Here is a 13,914-nt window from a genome sequence, read left to right as displayed (position 1 = left end):
AAAAATATTCTGTATGTTACGCGGCCCTTTATACACTCCTGGAAATTGAAATAAGAACACCGTGAATTCATTGTCCCAGGAAGGGGAAACTTTATTGACACATTCCTGGGGTCAGATACATCACATGATCACACTGACAGAACCACAGGCACATAGACACAGGCAACAGAGCATGCACAATGTCGGCACTAGTACAGTGTATATCCACCTTTCGCAGCAATGCAGGCTGCTATTCTCCCATGGAGACGATCGTAGAGATGCTGGATGTAGTCCTGTGGAACGGCTTGCCATGCCATTTCCACCTGGCGCCTCAGTTGGACCAGCGTTCGTGCTGGACGTGCAGACCGCGTGAGACGACGCTTCATCCAGTCCCAAACATGCTCAATGGGGGACAGATCCGGAGATCTTGCTGGCCAGGGTAGTTGACTTACACCTTCTAGAGCAGGTTGGGTGGCACGGGATACATGCGGACGTGCATTGTCCTGTTGGAACAGCAAGTTCCCTTGCCGGTCTAGGAATGGTAGAACGATGGGTTCGATGACGGTTTGGATGTACCGTGCACTATTCAGTGTCCCCTCGACGATCACCAGTGGTGTACGGCCAGTGTAGGAGATCGCTCCCCACACCATGATGCCGGGTGTTGGCCCTGTGTGCCTCGGTCGTATGCAGTCCTGATTGTGGCGCTCACCTGCACGGCGCCAAACACGCATACGACCATCATTGGCACCAAGGCAGAAGCGACTCTCATCGCTGAAGACGACACGTCTCCATTCGTCCCTCCATTCACGCCTGTCGCGACACCACTGGAGGCGGGCTGCACGATGTTGGGGCGTGAGCGGAAGACGGCCTAACGGTGTGCGGGACCGTAGCCCAGCTTCATGGAGACGGTTGCGAATGGTCCTCGCCGATACCCCAGGAGCAACAGTGTCCCTAATTTGCTGGGAAGTGGCGGTGCGGTCCCCTACGGCACTGCGTAGGATCCTACGGTCTTGGCGTGCATCCGTGCGTCGCTGCGGTCCGGTCCCAGGTCGACGGGCACGTGCACCTTCCGCCGACCACTGGCGACAACATCGATGTACTGTGGAGACCTCACGCCCCACGTGTTGAGCAATTCGGCGGTACGTCCACCCGGCCTCCCGCATGCCCACTATACGCCCTCGCTCAAAGTCCGTCAACTGCACATACGGTTCACGTCCACGCTGTCGCGGCATGCTACCAGTGTTAAAGACTGCGATGGAGCTCCGTATGCCACGGCAAACTGGCTGACATTGACGGCGGTGGTGCACAAATGCTGCGCAGCTAGCGCCATTCGACGGCCAACACCGCGGTTCCTGGTGTGTCCGCTGTGCCGTGCATGTGATCATTGCTTGTACAGCCCTCTCGCAGTGTCCGGAGCAAGTATGGTGGGTCTGACACACCGGTGTCAATGTGTTCTTTTTTCCATTTCCAGGAGTGTATATCCTCATTCAGTCTCTAGACTGTTCACCTCATTATGTTTCAAGGGCAACCTATACTGTGACTGATCGCATACGCAAACAAAGAGACACAAATGAGGTAACACTCATTAGGTATTCGACACACCTAACGTGCCCGTAACACGGTTACAATCTTAACTGTCCAAAACAACCAGGGTAGCTACCGTACTCTACGATGACTTAACGATAGTCTTCAGAAGCCTGCGTCTACTTTACAACTCTAGGTTAAAACCATCCTTGTAAATTAATAACCTCCTGTTCTGACACAAAATGTACGAGTGGTTTCCCCGTGAGGGCAATGAGTGAAAAGAGACTGTTGTAAACTTCATGCAAAAACCAATCAAGTTTGAAATTCGACCTAAACAACTCTTAAAAGCACAGTAGTTTCGTAGTAAGAAGCCTACACACACGAAGCGATTCAATTGGAATTTTTGTTGTTAAAAGTTCACACTATTTTGAGATAAAATTTGCACTAAAATTAGTTTTAAATTTGCGAGAACAAGGGGTTTTTAACATTCAAGGACGGTTTTAGCCAAAATCGCCTGTGGCGAGCATGCGATGTGATTTAGGTGGCTTTTGTAGGCTGATGTGAGACTTGTTTCCCGGCTTGATGGACCACAATTCTCCAATGTCAATTTATTCGTCGCAGTTTCATCTACACTAGTGTGGTACGGTGCAAATAATTATAGTTTACACCTTGTTCTGCGCGTATCATGATTAGTAGCGAATACTGACAAGGATGAATATATACGATAATAGAAGCAAAGAAATATAAGCATAGGTCCACAAAAGGCTGTTTGGGAGATATGCAACGCCATTAGCAGCCGCTACTAACTTCAGCGTCAAATGTTATCCAAATTAGAGTAAATTAATTTACAATTTAAACTTTTCTAATTGGGCTCAAATTTCACCCAGTACCTACCTTAACAAGGAATATGATACTACTTCAGTGCATTACACGTTATTTTTCATCACATGTGAAGTACAACATACACAGTGAAACAATCTTTTATATTTAACGCGGTAGTATAAAGTTGCTTGATATTGCTGCCTTATTAAACTAAAAATAACGAAAATGTTATATGTTAATTAGTTCCAATCATTTTAATAGACAACACAGTTTTATTGAAGGTAGTCCCATACAATAGGTCGAGATATTTCTCCTTTCACTGAAAGTGTACAAAAATCTAAGGAGTTACTTTAAATGAAAATGAATTGATTCTTCTTTTAGCGTTGAAATAAGATTCAGAAATTTAATTCTGTTACAGACCATATTTTATACCAGGGATAGTTAACCTTTTTACCTGGAGCCCACTTCTTTATCTTTGTTAGTAGTATAATTTTCTAATAGCCCACCGGTTGCTCACTAATTGTGATCTGTAATGTAGGGCAGTAACTTTACAAAATTTATGAAGCAAAATTACAACAAATAAAAGCATGTGATAATAATTAATTACTAAATATTTTATGTCAAAATTTTATGTAAGTGTAATGAAAATATTTTTAAAACGCGTAGCACCTAGCGTCCACCATGAAAACTGGATTGCCCACTAGTGGGCGGTAGGGACCAGCTTGACTACTGCTGGTCTACACAACGCTTATTTTCAAAAAAAAGAAACAACCTATTTCCTCCGTAACTATATTTAGATTTATTTTTAAAGGTATTATGAAAAAGGACGAGGAAAGACAGCTAACATCCGAGTGAGAGAGAGAGATAATTGGGGAGGGGGGATGATGGTATCATGTTCTACAACAAGCGCTGCCTACTATCCAAGCGAGAGTACGTAATACACCATGCTATTATTGTCTTCTTCAATCCGAAAACTGGTTTGATACAGCTCTCCGCACTACTCTCTCTTCTTACATCAACTGAAAATGGTAGCCAGGTCAAAGTGTAAAAAGAATGGGAAATATTAAGGAAAGTGTCACGGATAGACTCAAACCTGGATACTTCACGAACCTTGGTTTAATAACATGTCAGTACACCGCCGAGACATCTCTACTGTAACTCGGACGATATTCAGTCACGGCTGCTTCCTGCTTATTTGCACCACTTAAAACGAGAAACTCAGACACTTGTAATGGACATAATTCAGACGTTAGACATGTTAATCATTTAATCTTTACTTGTTCCAGCAACGTAGAAATTAATTTCCCTCAGAAATGAGAAAGCTTAAGGTACCGTTCTCTACATAGATTACTGGGCTTTCAATGAAAAATGATAAAGCAATTCTTAGACGTCTAAAAAGATTTACTTTAGTTATCAATTTTAAACTCTGACCACAGGTCTGTGGAGAATGTGCAACACCATTTTTAGCGGTTAAATGTAAAATTGTTTGTATTCTAAGACATTGTGGCTTTCTTACAGAACTTCTACGTTTGGAAATTTAAAAAAAAACTTTCCTTTTTTGCAAATAATGAAGAAATATTGTTTAATTACTCTAATGTAACATACTGACTTCTAACGTGGAAAGAAAAAAAGTGATATTCAGTATCCTGTAGTGCAACTCTTGAGAGCCAGTTAGTTTACTTGCTGATGACTCAATAGTGTACTCATACTGTACATCAAAAAAGTAATCACTTGAAACTACTTACTGTAATTAGACTTTTGTCTTCCTCTACAATTTTTACACCCCTACACTACTTTATTACAGAATTAACCATTTTTAATACCTCAGGATATTTAAAACATTCCACAGTTTAGTCCAGTTGTACCAGACGAGTCTTTTCTTGGCAGGTGAACGCTGCACCACTTCATTACTTCCCAATTTACCCATCTGTTCTGTAGCAATATTCTCTAGCACAACGTTTCAAAACCATCTTTTTGTCTGAACTATTTATCGTCCACGATTCATCTTCATATGAGACTACCATCCACTTAAATGTTTTCAGCCAAGTCTTCATAAGAACTTTCAATTATACAAGAAAATTTTTTCTCTTAAGAAACGATTTTCTTGCTATTGTCAGTCTGCATTCTACATCCTCTCTACTTTGACCATCTTCAGTTATTTTGCTGCTCAAATACCAAAACTCGCTTACTACTTTTAGTGTCTCATTTTCTAACTCAATACCCTTAGTATCGCCTGATTTAGCTCAACCACATCCGATGATCTCCCTTGTTTTACTTTTATTGATGTGCATCTTATAATCTCTTTTCAAGACACCAAACATTTCAAGGTCAGAAAGGCATCGGCAGACTTTATTATATATTTTTTCCATCCGAACTTCAGTTTCCTTTTTGAATTTCTGTTTGGTTTTATTTAGTGCGCAGACTGAATAACATGGGGAATAGGCAACAAACCTCTATTTCTTCATTGTACCCTTATTGTCCTTCGACTCTTGTAAGTGCAGTGTTGTTTCTGTACAGGTTGTAGTCAACTTTTCGCTCCCTTATGATACCAGCACTGCTTCAGATGTTAGTCGAGCCTATACCACGTCGTGTTGCGGCACTTCTGCGTGCTCGCGTGGGCCCTACACGATATTAGGTAGTTATACTAGTTTCTTTGGCTCTTCAGTGTAAATGCTACAAGTTAAACCTTATTTTTTCGATAAAAGAGTAAAATTAATGAAAGAACTAACGTACCGAACGTTAGGATTACATTCCTCCACATAATGCTCTCATTACCTTGATTCGAACTAAGCTCCATTATGTTAGTCACTGAGTCATTAGTGTTCTGTAATGTAGTCCAAATATTAGAAAACTGTGCAGTCCAGATAGCTTTCTATATCGGCTTACCTACTTCGGCTCATAAGTTTTCCTTATCTCTTTGTCCGTAATCAGCGCCTACACGTTCGACCGATTGTCTATTTCTCAGTGATTTGAGACCATGCAGGGTTAACAGAAGAGACAGAAGTCCAAAGAAGATCAACGCTTTCCGTCAGAGGTCGTCTTCGCGATAACAGGTGTGTTACGGATACATGACAATAATTATTAGTAGTTAACTGCTACTATCTTACCTTTTGAAGCTGAAGGACAGTGATCAGTCTGTTTCCATCAGAGCTTTCTAAGTGTTCAAACATTGTGAAATCACTAGCGCTTTCATCAGTTATATCCCAGTACTTAAGGAATTTTCGTGGTGTAACGCAGATATTGGTATAAGTGCATTTGTGTGTTTTTATTGCTTTTGTGTGTTTTCATCGATCACGCTAAAGATTAGCAAGAAGCCTTCACAACAATATCAACACGATGGCAGGTAATAACGAAAATATATGCAGCAACTTTCCACTTGCGCTGGAAGTAGTATGCTATGATCATTCTAGTCACTGTAAACATTAATAACATATGTAAAAGATATTCCCTTTCTTTGCTTGCTGCATATATTAGTTATTGGTTCTGTCAATAGCGGGAGAATGATACTGAGGATATCGGCTCATCTATGCCATTTACATCAGTACCGCACAATTGCACTCTCTGAGTAGATCTGCACAATTTTACCGCAGGCATGGTCAATAAATTTTTCATATACCTGAGTTAAACAGCTTGTATACGCCAACAGACAACAGAATACGTGTTACAAGTGGCATAAACCCACAGCTCTCTAAATCATGTGTTTCAAATTCACGTCGTAGATATAAGCTCAGGCTAAAATGTATAATTTAAAAATACTTGCAAGATGTTCAGTGTGATTCCCAAAGGAAGTATGCTCAAACTGCGTAATTTTCATTGTATTTCCGACTCACTTTCTCTGTAGTCCACTACTCGTCACAAGGTGAGATGAAGTAGTACTTTATGTTCTCTGCCTTAACCGAAAGGTGTGCAGAGCTCATCACATATACACCCTTACTTCAGTGTTTCTCTTCCGGGTGACAGAGAATGGAGGTAAAAGTACGATATCCTGTTGACGTTGATAAATGAGATGAGAGGCAGTGTCTTTATATCGAACTGTTATTCATTTCTAACAATTTCTTTTTACCTTGGCTATTATATCTCGATCACCACGAATTGATTTCTTCTTCTTCTTTTTCTTTTTCTTCTTCTTGTACTACTAGTACTACTACTACTACTACCACTACCACTACCATCATTTCTTCTCTCTTTCCCCTCACACTCACTATCTTTGTCTCTAATTAATGTAAAATCGTTAATATTTGATTCATACATAGCAGTTAGTATTTACAGAGTTCTTTTCTTGAAGAAAGCTTTCTTCACCCATCCCAAAATGCTTCTGATTTATTTTTTCCTCCGGCAATTCCTGTGAAATTTTGTAAGCGTATTTCCTAGTTAAGCATTAAACAAGTCATTATTCTTTTTCCATTAGTCCTCACATCTTCCTGTTTATATATTGAAGCACCTTCCTGTTTCTTTACTCTTGGGTCATATTCCGTGCACCCTCTTCCATAGCCGACGTCGCTAACGGACGCTTCTGTGGTGATAGTTGACTCGAAAGTAAGCCAGTTAGAATCCTAGCGGTAGAAAATTATGCCAATATTTGGAGAAGACGTGACGACCTACAGTTCTTGATCACATGTCTTTGCGCCAATGTCGTGGATTGAATTCCAAGCCTGACCGCAGTGTCTGATGACGTGAGGGCGCGCAACACTGTAGATGGTGGTCCATCCGTCGGGTACAGACGTTAAGCTCGGCGCGCCCCTTGGTGCAACTCGAGAGAAACAACCTACGCTTCACCCTCTCCCCTCTCTTCATCCATGATGACGCAAACCGACACTGCGCAGTACAAGCAATCATCGCAATGTTCCACACAACACAGGTATACACTGGACACTACAGAACGAGTTGTAGGAAGGCAACGGTAAAATATCTCCACTCGGACCTTGCCCAGGATGGGCATTCCTTAAAATAAGTGTTCTAAGCCTTCGTTACATACGGCCAGAAGGATTTTGGCGTCTGCGAATCTTAGCAATGACCTTTTGCTCCTCTACCGAAGTTTCTTGCACTTCCTTCGTTCAAGTTGACCTACAAGTGTGATCAACTGCACGCTCCAGAGTACGAACCCGTCTTTATTGACATATCGCACAGTACTCTAACCTAGGGTTTTTTATTAAAATAATAACAAGGTTAGGAATGGAAGGACGGAAGATAAGGGTTTATTCTCCTGTAACCGACGAAGTCAATAGAGAGAGAGTTTAATTTAGGATTAGTCAAAGGATTGACTTTCTCCATTTGAAAGGCATAATCCCAGCATTTCCTTTAAGCGATTTAGGGAAACAAGGGAGACCTTAATTTAGGTGGCTGGAAGGGGACTTGAATCGCCTGTCATCCCGACTGATATTCCCATGCCTCAACACCGGCCCACTTCAGTCTGTCTGTAATGATTGATGTGCTAAGGAAACCTACTACTTTCCACACTCACTTGCCTTATATCACAGCTGATTATGGTTCGGTAGCTCGATAGGTGAAAACGGGATCCTTATTGGATCACGTAGTTGTCCGTCTGTCTGACTCACTTTCTCTCCAACTGTTAAAAACCCGTTTTATCAGGAACGGATAGACGTGTCAAGCTGGAATTCGTAACATATCATGTATCACATACTGAGGTCTATAGTCCCTTGGGGATGTAAAACATTGAAGCTTCTAAGTCAATGAAATCAAAAGATACGGCTATTTATGTCACATATCTTAACACTCACAAACGCACTCATCAGAGGCTGTAGGGTACTTCCCGTTGGCTTAGAATCATGAAATTTGGCAGGAATGAAGGTTTCACAATAAAACCAAAGGAGAAAATCCGAAAAATGTAAATTTGTGATTGTATGACAGGAAAAATAATGTTTGTTTGTCATTTCTTATCCGTCCCTCCGTCAGCTCGTCCGTCTATTACGACCTTTTTTCTCGCTGGCCGGTGTGGCCAAGCGCTTCTAGGCGCTTCAGTCTGGAACCGCGCTGCCGCTACGGTCGCAGGTTCGAATCCTGCCTCGGGCATGGATGTGTGTGATGTCCTTAGATTAGTTAGGTTTAAGTAGTTCTAAGTTCTAGGGGACTGATGACCTCAGAAGTTAAGTCCCATAGTGTTCGGAGCCATTTGAACCATTTTGAAACTCACACATCAAAACCTACAGAGTACTTCCCGTTGATATAGAACCATGAAATTTGGCAACAAGGAGTGTTTCACGGCACAAGTAAAGGAAAAAAAGGTCTGAAAGTTGTTACGGGGGTAATAAAATATTTATTTTGTCATTTGTTATCTGACGTCAAATTTGAAATTATAACAATCAGTTCAGAATTCTTAAGGTGGCTGGGGTAAAATACAGGGAGCGAAAGGCTATTTACAATTTGTACAGAAACCAGATGGCAGTTATAAGAGTCGAGGGACATGAAAGGGAAGCAGTGGTTGGGAAGGGAGTAAGACAGGGTTGTAGCCTCTCCCCGATGTTATTCAATCTGTATATTGAGCAAGCAGTAAAGGAAACAAAAGAAAAATTCGGAGTAGGTATTAAAATCCATGGAGAAGAAATAAAAACTTTGAGGTTCGCCGATGACATTGTAATTCTGTCAGAGACAGCAGTTGAATGGAATGGACAGTGTCTTGAAAGGAGGATATAAGATGAACATCAACAAAAGCAAAACGAGGATAATGGAATGTAGTCGAATTAAGTCGGGTGATGCTGCGGGAATTAGATTAGCAAATGAGACACTTAAAGTAGTAAAGGAGTTTTGCTATTTGGGGAGCAAAATAACTGATGATGGTCGAAGTAGAGAGGATATAAAATGTAGACTGGCAATGGCAAGGAAAGCGTTTCTGAAGAAGAGAAATTTGTTAACATCGAGTATTGATTTAAGTGTCAGGAAGTCATTTCTGAAAGTATTTGTATGGAGTGTATCCATGTATGGAAGTGAAACATGGACGATAAATAGTTTGGACAAGAAGAGAATAGAAGCTTTCGAAATGTGGTGCTACAGAAGAATGCTGAAGATTAGATGGGTAGATTACATAACTAATGAGGAAGTATTGAATAGGATTGGGGAGAAGAGAAGTTTGTGGCACAACTTGACCAGAAGAAGGGATCGGTTGGTAGGACATGTTCTGAGGCATCAAGAGATCACCAATTTAGTATTGGAGGGCAGCGTGGAGGGTAAAAAACGTAGAGGGAGACCAAGAGATGAATACACTAAGCAGATTCAGAAGGATGTAGGTTGCAGTGGGTACTGGGAGATGAAGAGGCTTGCACAGGATAGAGTAGCATGGACAGCTGCATCAAACCAGTCTCAGGACTGAAGACCACACAACAACAACAACAATCAGTAGATCGCCATTCAGGCTGACTGGGTCTCAAGTCAAACATCAGACGAGGAATGACTTTATTGATTGTATGACGTGTTACAGAATTTATCCATCATCAGATATCCACGAGCGATTACTACACGTAGATACCCTATGGCGTTTCAAGTTGTTTGTGAAACAAACATTCGTAGACTAGTCAACCTGAATGGAGAACTACTTGCTATTGTAATAATGGTATCCTGCGTCCTGCATGACATTATGTCACATTCATAGTATTGAAATTAAAACATTCTCGAAAATCTTGGACTCCCTGGGAGCGATATCTTGCGAGTATCAATGTCGACAGCAGCCAAAAGGGTCGACCCTCTCGATTCCCAGAAGGGATGAGCTGTCTATTTGTATTGTATTGTATTGTATTGTATGTTAACCGGGTGCCTAGAAACGACGGAGAGGCTCCGTCCCCGCCGCAGCCGCAATGGTCCACAGCCCCACGACGACTACCTGAGTTCACTTCACCCCTCCGCCACCCCATGCCGAACCACTCTTTCAGGGTTATTGTGCGGTTCGCCCCCCCCCCCCCCCCCCACACACACCCCTTCCCCACCAGGGAACGTCTGATACCAGACGAGTGTAACCTTTCCGTTCTGGAGTAATGGTGGTGTACGCGTACGTGGAGAACTTGTTTGCGCAGCAATCGCCGACATAGTGCAGCTGAGCGGAATAAGGGGTACCAGCCCGCATTCGCCGAGGCAGATGGGAAACCGCGTAAAAACCATCCACAGACTGGCCTGTTCACCGGACCTCGACACAAATCCGCCGGGCGGATTCGTGCCAGGGACCAGGCACTTCTTCCCAATCCGGCAAGCCGTGCGTCAGACCGCACGGCTAACCAGGTGGCCACTGTCTAGTTACTTAATTAAGTTTGTGCAGAACCCTCAGCGCGCGAGGTCTACTCATACCTGGCAAATTGTTGTTAATAAGTTGACTGAGAATTTGTCGATGTGTCATATTTGCGCTCTCTGTTGGACGGTGAGACACGTTCATTGCAAGCGTGAATTCATCACAGAAAAGAAAAATACCCGAGAATAATGAAAACTATCCCCTCTGACCCAGGCACGAACTGCGCTCGAGAAAGTCATGTAGCACACTAGAGAGGACAGTTCCACTAGTTATAAACAAGCCTAGCTGTCCAGCGGTCATGACGTCGGCGATAAGTTATACTATAAACATTCTTTCTTGCTTCGCTACTGCAGAAACACGTTTTCCTTGTTTGGGAAGTTTGGGAAGCTCCTGGGAATGGACTTGGGAATTACCTATAGTTTTCACAAGAGGCTTTCGTGATTGAGACCTAAAGACAAAAGTGGCATCGAGAATGATCATTGCGACATCTCAGGTGGGACATGTCATAGAGAGGGTGGCGCACAGCCAAGGCCTCGGCCCGTACTGCTGTGAATAAATGGTGGGGGCGGGGGGGTGGTGAGGAGGGAGGGGGTGGGGAGGTCTGGTGTCCTGCTGATCGGCTCCACATGTCCGACACGTGCGCCTGATGGTCCTCGGATGGCTCGGCTGAGTAGCGCCCCCACCCCCACCCGCCACCCTCAGCGTCGTACCCTCCCCCACCTCACCCCTCCCAACCACCCAAATCCCTTCCATCTATGGCTCCCCTGTCACAGGCACAGAACCAGCACCTGATGGACACTAATTCAGACCTCATATCCGCATCACGAGCAGAAACTATTGTTGCGTCATTACGCTCGCTTCACTGTGAATGCCGAAAGCTGATGCGGCGTAGCCCAATTTAGCGCTGTGCGAGGACTAATTTACCTCCAGTTGTCCGAATTGGCGGAGGTTACAGCTGTCGTCTATTGTATTCTCACGTTTAGTGAAATTTGCGTCTGAGAGCTAATCAGCGGACCCGTGAATTGTTCTGATACACGGACGCGACGTATCAGTTACGAAATGCGCGGGGGCTGACAGATACCGACGGGCTTTCCACGCTTCGGTTCGATACGAATTCACGTCAAGTAAGAGAGCGAGACCGTTCATTCGCTGATGGAAATAGATACTCTAACAACGCTGATGGTAAAAACCGCAAAAACAAAAAGTGATTAATGTAGAGTAATGAAATTTCGGGAAATACATTCGTCTAGGTAACACATTTAAGTGACTAATATTGCAAGAGCACAGGTCAACGTAAGCGAGAGATAGCCGTTCCAAATGTGAAATGCTGACACGTTAATAGCCACATGCCACATGTTAGTTTGTGGGATGGTGTTCCATGTCTGTTTGCACTTGCTCGGTCAATAAAGTGACGTTTAAAGTTATTTGTGGATGACGCTGGAGTTGACGTCCAATGATGTCCCATATCTTGCCATCGGGCAGGCCAAGGCAACATGTCGACACTCTGTAGAGTATGTTGCTTACAACAACGGCATGTGGATGAGCGTTATCCTGTTGGAGTGACAGCACAACAGTTCAAATCACGATAGTGCTTCTGCTGTCATCCGAAATCGCACTCCTGACAATAACTCAAGGTGTAGGTAAAATATGTCTGGCACGCAGACAAGTTGGTTGCAAGCCCCCAATTGCCCTCAATTTACCCAACACACGGTGATCAGTGCCACCGAGGCAGAACCTACTTCCATCAGAAAACAAAACAAACTTCCACCCTGCCCTCGAATGAGCTCTCGCTGGACACCACTGAAGTCGTAGATGGCGCCGGTTTGGGGTCAGCGAAATGCACGCTGCAATGCGTCTGGTTCGTTGTGCCACTGAAGAGCCAACTGCTACTCAAATTACTGCTGCAGGGGCAGTGCATTACGCCAGAGTCAAACGCCTAACACGATAGTCTCCCCCCCCCCCTCGGTAGTACCACGTGGCCGTCCGGACCATGGTCTTCTTTTTATCGTACATTCTCGTGGCCACTGCTGCCAGCAGTCTTGTACAGTGGCTACATTCCCGCCAAGACTATTTGCAGTACCGCAGAAGGAACACACACAGTTCCTCGTACCCTTAATACACTACCTTGTAATTCAATGAGGTGTTGATAATGATGTGTTTGTCGTCTTAAAGGCTTCCTTGACTAACATCAATTCACAATGTCCGACTTTAAGGGTAATTACCGCTCATGACCGATAGAGAGGGTATTTAAAGCAAGCCTGGTTTGCGTCCTCATAGTGGCCCTACCAGCGCTATTGGTATGCGACTGGGGCGAAATCTGAACAGACATCATCTTTCAGATGTAGAAACACGCAAACCAACTTTCGTTTACGTCGCACAACTTCTTCTGGGTGTTACGATTTTTTTTGTTGCTTTAGTGTGCATACATCGACACGAATTTTAACGATGAAATTTGTTTCTTGTCAAACTGCTGTCCGATGGTCACTTTCAGCCTTCAAGTTATAAACGTTTCATTTGCTTATCGAATTATTCTCTTAATGTTCACAATCGCCACCAAACAACGGACGAAGTTAGTTCCCTGTGTCAGTGACGAGACTGAAAGATAAAATAATCCGTTAAGCAACATAATAACGCTTCTCTTGGCAACTATCGATAACGAGGTCATAGGAGCCTCCTACATAAGGGGGCTCAAGCAGTGTGGTACAGCAGTGCGGCAACCTGGCTCACAGACTCAAGTAGGTCGACTTACAAGCAGAAAATCGCAGTTTTCATCTGCGAATTCAGCTTTGTCACTGGAATACAGTAAGAGAAGTTTCATTAACTGCGTTCAATAGGATAATATGAGTCTAAATAAATCATTTAAATTTTCTGGGTGTCAAGGGGGTATTAAATATTTTATTATCCATGTTGAACGGTAATGACGAATAGATTATAGTTATAAGTTTTGCATAAAGAAGTATATTGCTTCATGACCTAATCTTTTCCATTGTAAATAGCAATAAATGAGGCTATGTGATCAGCAGCCCCCCCCCCCCCCCTAAATTTCGAAAAGCCACACCTTTCGCTGATCCATTTCCCTTTCTTCACAGATCTGTTGTCGTAATATTTGATGCCGTAGTTGTATGTTTTATTCCTCTGACTCCGTTTCAGATGATGATGGAAATCTCTTCTGGACTCGATGTTTTCTCTTGAAGATTCAGTGCATTTTTACAACTTTTAACCTTTTTTCTTCTGGAGTTTTCAGAATGTAATTCTCTTCTAAGAGTGAGATAGTCTGGTGAAGAAAGAATCAAGCTGAATTTTTCTCTCTACTCGCACATGTGATATCGGTGGTTTTCGTTGGGGTTGGCAAAGCAGAA

The sequence above is a fragment of the Schistocerca nitens genome, chromosome 1 (assembly GCF_023898315.1).
Source record: "Schistocerca nitens isolate TAMUIC-IGC-003100 chromosome 1, iqSchNite1.1, whole genome shotgun sequence".
Lineage (NCBI taxonomy): Eukaryota > Metazoa > Arthropoda > Insecta > Orthoptera > Acrididae > Schistocerca > Schistocerca nitens.
Note: the sequence above shows the minus strand (reverse complement) of the source record.